Genomic DNA, 10000 nt, shown 5'->3' on the forward strand with positions numbered 1-10000 from the left:
GTGAAGGAAGTTCAGGTGAAAGTTTATTGGGTCTTTGGTTAGCTCGTACTAAGGTACTCTTTTAGGAATCTCAAAGGAGTTGTGAACCTTGTGTCAGTGATGTTGTCAACACAAATGAAAGTACTGTACACTGAGTCGATTCGTTCTAATTGGGTCCAATCGTCAACTGGTTGATCAAATGGAGTTAATCCTAGTCAAATTGCTAACCAGCCGTCGACTCGACTCAGTTTGGGTGTATTCACGACAACCCGCTACACTGTAGTTCAATTTTGCTTTTTCCTTGTTTCAGATTATTAATGCACCTGTTGGGATTTTGCTGCAAAATCCCTTGGAGGTATAAAGAGTTACTGTAATATAGTATCACAATATGTAATAGTGTGTGTTACCGGAACAGGAAAAATTTTGACTTGAAAGCTGAAAGCGGGAACAGAATAATCGGGAAATTACATGTATGACATTTCACACCAAATGCCCGCAAGTAAGTCTTGGGTAATGATTATGTAGAAGAGAATGGCCAATAGATCACGTGAATATAATTGTGAAAAAACTTCTTGGGATTTGTCACGGTACGTCATACGTTTGTACGCACGGTAGTAGTGAGCATTGTGCAAAGTAACAGTTACAGTGTATCGTTTGAGCTGTGACATCAAGCAACTTAAAGTTCACGGGAACGCTTTAGATTAGCTGCCATGTTTTCTTACCATTTCTTTGCAAAGGCTTTTCTGCGTCGAGAGTGAGTTACTATCCTAATTCTGATGCAAGCTGTCGAATTACTCTTCTCCAGCTTAGCTGCAATGTAAACCCAAGCCCTGGTCCTAATTGCACCCAACAGCAAAATTTTTCTTTTTAACATTTTTTGCAAATATACGAAGCTGTGTCAACAAAACAAGCAATCTTACACATAGCAACTTCACGTTATGATATCATTGCCCTAACTGAGATGCAGTTGGATAATTTAAGGTGTGTCTGAACACTTGTAATTCCATTTATGCCATATTTATGCAGTTTTAGCCTGAAAGCTCAAGCTTGGTCACTGATAAGTGCTACCACGAAAATTATATTTTTGACAGTCAATCATCTCTTTAGGCTGTTACCATGAATGCATGTAGAATAAAACAAGGCCTGAACGATGCTTATTCCTCATTTATACAAAATTCACTCATTACTTTTTTGGCAGCATTTGCGTCCTTGAAATAATAGAAACAAACAATGTTTAACAGCTGTTATCATAGCATTGAAACCGATGGATTCCCAGATAGTTTCCAGTTTTCCCAAATTTCTGTCTGTTAAATTTCTTTTTTTTATTTTATTTTATTAATTTCTTTTTTGATACACGAGTCATTTGTAGTTGGAACTATTTTAATTCCAAACTTCTGCTAAATAATTCTTGACCAAAAAGAATTAGTCAAATTTCAAATTGTTTTTTTTTTTTTTTTTACCTGAAACTGTGCAGAGTTGATAAAATTATAAATAGCCAGAAAATTGTAAACACATGCACTCAAGGTGTGCGATTCCTTCTCTGATATCCAACGCGAAAAAGTTATGAGAGAATTTGCCGTTTGGTTTCAGTGTTGCACATAACACAACAGTTGCCAAAACATTGATGAGAATTCGATGAAAAGGTAAATGTGATTAAATTTCTTGTGTGCTTGCGATGTTTATTTCAAGCTTCTTATGCAAATATTTGACGGAATATGAAATTACAAAAAGATTATTCCACTGAAAGATCCGTAAAGAATCTTTATTTTTGGGCATTTATTTCATTGACCAAAAAAGGCAACACCAAGTGAGAAAAAATACATTTCAAGTGAATGGGTTGAAAAAGAATTCGCTGACTAAACAAATCTTTTTCTGACGTTAACAACTATGGCAAGTTCCTGTCATCTTTATGAGGAAACCCACTTATGCAAATTAGTGAAGCTTGAATATTACACAACACGATGAATCCACAACGGCCGAAAAATCTGACAGAAACCTTTTCCAGGGTAAAATGTATTGAAACAAACAACGTATTTGCTTTTAGATCGAGGAAAAAAAACCCTTCCTATTTCAATTGTGCGTGCAGACAAGAAACACAATGCGTGTCACAGCTCAGGACCAAACCCTTAAGTTCTGAAGAACCTTTTCCTGGACCGTGAATAATAAAACACAAAATAGACAACAAGCTTTCTTTCAAGTAATTTTTCACTGTCACATTTCCACTGATTATTGAGTATAAAATAAATGTAAACTGCCAGACAACTGAGATGCGACTTCAGTAAATACAGTTGCATTCAAGGCGTTTGATTCCATCAATTTTTGTTAAACCCATACAGAATTTTCCATTTGGTTTCAGTGTTGTACATAACACTACAGTTAGTAAAATATTAGAAACAAAGTTCACTTTGATATCCATCTGGAAAGATGCAATTGTTGCCCAAGACCATTACTCGTCGCTTTTAAGATTCCAGATATTTATTTTTCACCGCCTGTCTTGTTTATCCAATGGACCATTTCCGAGTTGCTGTTTGTCTCGGTTTCGAAGTGAGTTTTGGTTCTCAACTACTGTGAGGGAAATAAGTTTGATTTGAATAAGAACTCCATAACGGTATGTTTTGTTTAAAGATCCACTAAAACGCCATTCGCGTTACAATGACTTCAACGCCGTTGCAGCTTAATTAAGAGCGAAAGATTGTTTGTTATGTAACTCGATGCTGATTGGTATGGCGGTTTCCAAACGATGTTACACTCATTGTAAACTGCTTCTTTCCAAGGTTTTTTTAACAAGTTTTATTGAAATCCAAAAAGAAAATTGGGTGTAACCACGTATTTTTCAAAGATAATTAATCAACAATATTTGTAAAAAGCTTTAAAACAAAGCAATGCATGGCGTTCTTTTCTAAATTGAAGCTAAATTATCTCTGAAAAATCCAAGGTTACCCTCAATTTCCTTTTTTGATATCCAGAGCATTTGCTAAGTTCTGCTTTCTCTGCATAGTTTTGAACCGCACAAAAATATCTCTGTACAAAAAGTAATAAGCACTAGCAATAGGAAATCCGAATATCTCGAGATGTGCAGAACGTATGGGCAATAACAATAGTAGGCGCGGTCCTTAAACGATATACTTACGAAAATCGTTATGGTGGTATATTTGAAGCTGCTCTTTTTATTTCTGGAAAAAATAATTTCACGAATTCTGCAGAATCATCTTGTTTGGAGGGGGACATTGGGGGTTTTCTACATTTTCTTCCCCATCTTGCTCTGCGTGTGCGGATTACCTTTGTCAGTACAGCAAATGATCGTTAGAACGAATCTCGCTTGCAAGCGTGATCTCGCACCAAGAAGGAAGGTGGCAGAGTTTCCAATTTCTTACCCCCTGGAGCAAATGGACTTCTGATAATTCCGTAACGTTATTTCTGCACCGAATACTGTGAACCAAAACGTACGAGAACCCCTTTCCGTGGGGTTGGATCATACCACAATTCCGAACTTTTCGGACTACAATTTCCAAAATACCGCCCCAAACATTAGCAGATACCACATTAACACAGACCCCAATGTCCTCCTCAGTTTGTGAAACAAAGGTCACGTGACGAATTGTTGCAAAAGGCCTACCCTGTGCAATATAAGGCGGTGTACTGGAAGGATGTTTCTCTTCAGAAAATAATTCACGCACCTTCACCACCACTGCCCAGCTCAAACTGCAATTTTGTCCTATTTGAAGCAACCTTATTTTCTGTCTTTCGACCCATACATTTCTACTGTGGGGTGTGTTTGTGTGTTTCAAAGACCGTCTCTGCTCCAAGCAACCCTTGTGAACTGTCTCAGTCCCGAGAGGCATTCCATGATGGATCTCACCCAACTGAAGTGTGCGTCCCAGCTTCAGGAAGGTGCAAGCTTTCCTAGATGTGTCCAAGTGATTGTTCGTGCTGTTCATGGTTCTTTCAGTTACCATGCCACCAACCCAGCAAGGAGAGCTGGGCAAAGGAACCAAGAAGGCCGAAACATTTATTGCTAATCAGACGACTTACCTTAGCTTGAGGCTGTAACATCAGCTTGGGCCACTAGGAGAAAGCGAAACCTGATTTGGTTGCCAAAGAAATGCAGCGATTACTCGGTTCAGACTGTTCACTACAACGGAAGTTGTCCCCACAGCAAATTTCGTCATACAGTTCACTGTGACAGCAAGCACAGGTAATGGAGCAAGATTTGCTGGCTGTAGAGGAACACTGAAGCGAATTTCACCTCAGCAAGACACTGCGCTTTCGTCCCTGCACCACATCAGCCACCCTATTGTTGTAGATCAGTACAATGTTTCCACTTTGGTGAAATGCAACTTAAAGTGGGGCTACTTCAGGTGCTATGTGTGGGGTTGGAGCTGGAAGGAAACCGCCGTACATAGCCGTCCTTCAAGAAGCTTTAGATAGTTGCCCTTGTTTTGTTAAAATAAAAGGCTCTGAATATTAGAAAGTTTAATAAGACTACGGCAATAGAACAAAAATTTTGATCACAGGGATTGTAGCTAGTTTATGTTATTCCAGCTCATTCAAATAAAAAGTGAACATAATATTAGCCATCCAGGACTGATCTTATTTGGTGTGCCATTGTTAAAGTAAACTAAAAAAGAATGAAATCACTGAAATCATTTTGTGTTTATGGGTAAATGTGAAATCTTAAATTTATTGACTTCATGATAAACGGTATACTAAATTTTCCTTTTAAAACTTCTTTTGAGGCGTTTTTCGCCATAGTTCGTTGTTAAATACCCTATCATTAGCAAAAATACCGCTATTTTTCTCTATTCCATTTTGTAGTTATCAGAAACTTGTGAAAATTTGAACATTTATTTATAAACAAAATCGTCATGAGGATTAGAAATTTGATTATTGGGGAGTGGTGGTGAAGTCAGCTGAATAATTTTCTGAACAGAAACATTTCTTTTAATTACCTTGCACAACAACTCCTTAGTTAATTGCACAGAATTGTCTTGCAACCGTGTGCCCTTCTTTTAACCAGTCAGCCAACTCTCCCCTTCCGCTACCAAAACTGATGCTAGAAAAACGAAATCAAACGTCGGCCCTACATGGAATGCGAGCCAGAGACGTTAAATCAAAATATCATTTCCTTTGTGAGGAAAAATGCGCAATGATCAAACAGTTGTTTCATGGAATTTGTCACAGGTTTCCCAACGTTTGAGCGATTAGCGATCTCCATGGAATCGAATTCAACAACTGATTATTACAGGTCTCTGAAAAGAAAAAAAATTCAGAACTTTAATGGGGTTTGAACCTGTGAGCCCACGATACCGGTGCAACGCTCTAACCAACTGAGCTATGAAGGCACTGACGTTGGAAGCTCATCATTTGTGGGTTGTAATTTTCCCGTGAGGAAAGAATCAATGAACAAAATGATATGTGAAATAAATCATATACTGATCTGCGGATATGAAATCAAGTAAAGCTCCCAACGTCAGTGGCTTCATAGCTCAGTTGGTTAGACCGTAGCACCGGTATCGCGAGGTCACGGGTTCAAACCACATTGAAGTCCTGAATTTTCAGACTTTTTTGCGTAATTGCTAAAATTGCGTCAGTAACTGCGAGGATCATAGCTTTACTTGATTTCATACCCGCAGTTCAGTGTATGATTCATTTCATATATCATTTCGTACGTATTTGTACAATATTAAGAAATCAGTATTTTTGGTATTTTATTATTTCTTGCTCCTCCTCCTAGAATTTGTAAATTGTTTCTTTAAGACAAACTATAGTCCAGGGGATTTTATCCCTTTCACAACAAAGATGCGGGGGGTTTGGTGATTTTTATTTTGTTTTATTTTCAAACGCAGAGTATATCCCTGAGATGGTGATACAGACTTACAAACACTTATTTGGCAGTATTAGCTTTCAGTTTGTATCTTTGTTCTCACTTACAGATTTTTCGGTTGATTAGTAACAAGTATTGATTGAATGAGTATGCCTGTTTTTTGTTTGCATTTTTTTATTATTTTTTTTTTGTGGGGGGGGGGGGGGGGGGGTATCTATTTTTGAAAGTAGTTTATCACTCTTTTTCATTCTCCCTGAATGGGATTAAAACGTTTTGTTTTGCTTTCTGACGGGTCTTACCAGCCCTTCCCCTAACATAAATAATGAACGGCGTCCTTCTGTCAGCACGAAATTTGCAATCAACATCTCAATTCACTCTGATGCAAGGCCACCACTTGAAACAGTAGGGTTTCAATCTCCCAACGATGATGAACTTAATTTTATCCACTTACATGATGCTGCCAGAGGAGATGGTAGGGAGATGTTTTGCTGATTATTTCAAATGGGTATCTTCATTTCTCTAATGCTAATGTTTGTAAACTTGGCTCAGTTAGTTCCATAAACTATTTTGGTATCCCAAGCTACAAAAAATTAGCATATAATTCTTTTTTTTTTTTCTGTTACAAGGTATGTAACTGATCTATAAGACACCTTAACCATTTAGCAAATAATGTTTTGTGTGAATTTAAAAATTGACTTCACTTTGGATGGTAAATTCTAATGCAGTGTTTGCATGAAACTCACCCTTTGATGCTTTAGTGGTTGCCAAATGCAGGACCAATGTCAGCTAGACCTAGTTTGATAGCTTAGCTCCTACGAGTTTCCTATGGTTCATTAATAGATCATGGCAGTCATTTGTACTGTAGGTTCTACCCCTGTGTAACGTATTTATATTTTTGTGGAGTATGCCCAAGTCATCATTGATTAATACACATTTCTTCAGTTTTTTGTTCTTTTACAGGTTCATCTGTTCCACTGGAAATTCTTGCCCGGGGCTCAGAGGCTGTGTATGCTTTTCAGAAGGCCATGCAAACTGGAAAGGTCAAAGTTTATCGTGGGCGCATCGTAATTCTTGGACAGGCCCGTGCAGGCAAAACAAGCATGAAGAAATCTCTGCTCAGTTTACCTTTTGATCCTAGCGAAGAGAGTACTGTTGGAGTTGAAGCATGTGAAGTTGAGGTGGATCAAGTCATGAACTGGACTCCGAGTGAACGAAAGAAACTCGAGGAATCTGAATTTGGGGATGAAATAGCAAAACTAATTGCTAAAGATTTGATCCAAACTGAAGCAGACAAGAAAAATGCACAATTAGACCAGGTCCAGGTATGATATAACTGCCTAATTGAGTGAGACCTTGTGGAAGTTTATCGCACACAAGATTGCGTAGTGACGATGGTGACATAATAATAATAATAATAATAATAATAATTGCGTTCGCATTTTCTTATCTTGGGGGTCCTGTGCATATTTATTAGGGCGTAGCTAGGGGGTCCAGGGGTGCCCGTGACCTCCCCTTGGTAAGCCTTTTTTCAAGCAAGCATCCTATGATATTTAGGTGGCGAAAAGCCACAATTTGGTGAGTACCCTCTGTTTGACACAGTGTGTTCCCCCCCCCCCCACCCCCTTTGAATCATGTCATACTTGCAGTGATACGTCATATGCGCTAATTGTTTGTATGGAGCCAACGCGCTGATTTTTGGCAAGGGATATTTCTTAATAATCTTTCAGACAATTAGAACAAAATTCTGATTTTGGTCGCGTTTGTGACGCTTTTGTTCCATACGCGTAGATACCCCTCGTTCTTCAAACGATGCCGCTTTAAGAAGACTATAGTGACGGGGTATTCTGAAGTCACTCCTGTGACAACGTTACTCGGTTCCTTTTACGTTCTTCAATCTTTCTGTGTTTAGTATTTTACTATTAACCACATGTCCTCTCTGGGGGCTATTTACGTTTCGCTGCGTTTCCATGCGTAGTTATTTTGATCACAACTTACCCTCTTAAATCAAGCAGTTTGCACTTATGTATGATTTAGAGTCTGGGAGGCACAGTGGCCTCATGGTTAGTGTGCTCGACTCTGCAGCAAATGTTCCAGGTTCGGGTCCTGGCCGGGAACATTGTGTTGTGTTCTTGGGCAAGACACTACTCCCACGGTGTCTCTCTCCACACAGGTGTATAAATGGGTACCGGCGAAATGCTGGGGGTAACCCTGCGATGGACTGGCATCCCATCCAGGGGGGATTAGAGATACTCCTGGTCGCTTCATGGCATGGAAACCGGGATAAGCTCTGGCCTGATGGGCCACTTGGCTCATTTGCAGACTTAACCTACCTTGGTTCAGAGTGTAGCCAAGGGCAAAGTACTTTCACCAAGCACAATCCTTAAACTTCGGGCCTGTAAGATTTCTTTCCCTACCCTTCTCCTTTGCTTTTAAAGCGACTGTCAAACGCACTTCAATAATCCACTAATAATAATAATAATAATAATAATAATATTAATAATAATAATGATAAGGCAAGGATCCCTGGAGGAGTAGTACTTTTCCTAGTGGCCCTAGTGGCGTCCTAGCCTGGTGTCCCCATATCCAGCGTCAAGTGAAGCGAACCCCAGTGCTCTTGGACCAGCTAACGAGCCTAGGCAATTATGGTCAACCCCAAGTGACCACTAGCCTATCCTTGGGGAAGACTGTCCGTGTGTGGCCTAGAGCTACAGCCTACTCGAGGTGCCCCTGTTAACATCGCAAAACACGGCGGATCTAGGGGAGACAACCCCGGAAAAAGAAAATCCCAGCACGTGGCTGGAAAACTCACACTGATGATGATACATAATGACAAAATTGAAGATAACGACGTGAATGAGACCGGATATGAAGGTCTCTTGTCCAGCAGTGATGGTGTGCCCGGTCAGGCACCACTCGGTCGTCAACCAGCAACTGGCCGTAGAAAATGGAACAATGCAGTGAATCGAGTTGTGATGGAATGTTATTTTGAAAGTGAACCAACAGTTAGAGGTTACAGGAAGAGAATGCTGAATGCTTGGCAAAAGAGAGAAATGTTCAAGGTGTCAGAACAAAACCTTGCTGACGAGGCTCGCGCCATTAAGACCAACAAGTGGCTTTCTGAGGTTGAGCTGGAGGAGATTAAGCGGCAAGTAAGGGGCTCCATCGGAGATACGGACAGTGAAATTGAGAATGTTATTGAACCGAGTGACGAGCCTCCTGAAGATACATCAGGACGTGAAGGTGGTGGGGCTCATGTTGGGGCATTCAGAATCGTGAACAGCGAAGGTCTGGCAGAGAAACAACTAGACATTTTAGAGGAAATAAAGGTGGCAATTGAAGAAGGTCGGGGAGAGGAGCTTAGACCACTGAAGCATGTTGATAGGACCAAACTCAGAGAAGCAACACAGGAAATAAACGTACTCCTTGCACGTGTTGAGACCACTGATATTACTGAGACCAACCAGTTGTTTCGAGCGGCGGCAATAGTCGTTACCCGGAAATTGGGTATAAAGAGAGCAACTAATCATCCTAGGAAGGAGCCTTTCTGGAAAAGGAGAATGAAGAGTAAGATCCAAGTGCTTAGAGGAGAAATCAGTCAGCTCGGAAGGAGTAGGAGCAACCCAAGCCTGAAGTTAAGAGGTCTAACACAGATTAGGTAGAAATACTTTGTGAAGAAGAAGGGGCTCAATGTTGTTATTGAAGAACTGAAGCAGCGAGTGACAGCCAAAGCCGAGAAGTACAGCGGGTACAGCAGTACAGACAGAACCGGATGTTTGAGTACGATCAGAAGAAGCTCTATAAAGAACTCGATGGAGACTCCTCAGGAACGGATACAAACTGTATGCCGGACGCTGAAGAGAGTTGTAATTTTTGGAGCAACATCTGGGATAACTCAATTGAGCATAACAGAGATGCCGAGTGGTTGACCGATGTTAGAGACAAGCTCAGCCAATGCTCAGCCCAAGAGGACGTCAAAATATCTGAAGTTGCTGTGAGACGGCAGTTGAAGAAAGTAGCGAACTGGAAAGGACCCGGACCTGATGGTGTGTAGGGTTACTGGTTAAAGAGCTTTACTACACTTCACGGGCGTTTTGTGCGCCAACTGAACGAGGTCCTAGAATCTGACTCGGTCCCACAATGGATGAACAAAGGGAGAACCATCCTCTGTCCCAAAGACCCCACAATTGGAAACGCTGT

Source organism: Montipora capricornis, chromosome 6 (assembly GCF_036669925.1).
Source record: "Montipora capricornis isolate CH-2021 chromosome 6, ASM3666992v2, whole genome shotgun sequence".
NCBI lineage: Eukaryota > Metazoa > Cnidaria > Anthozoa > Scleractinia > Acroporidae > Montipora > Montipora capricornis.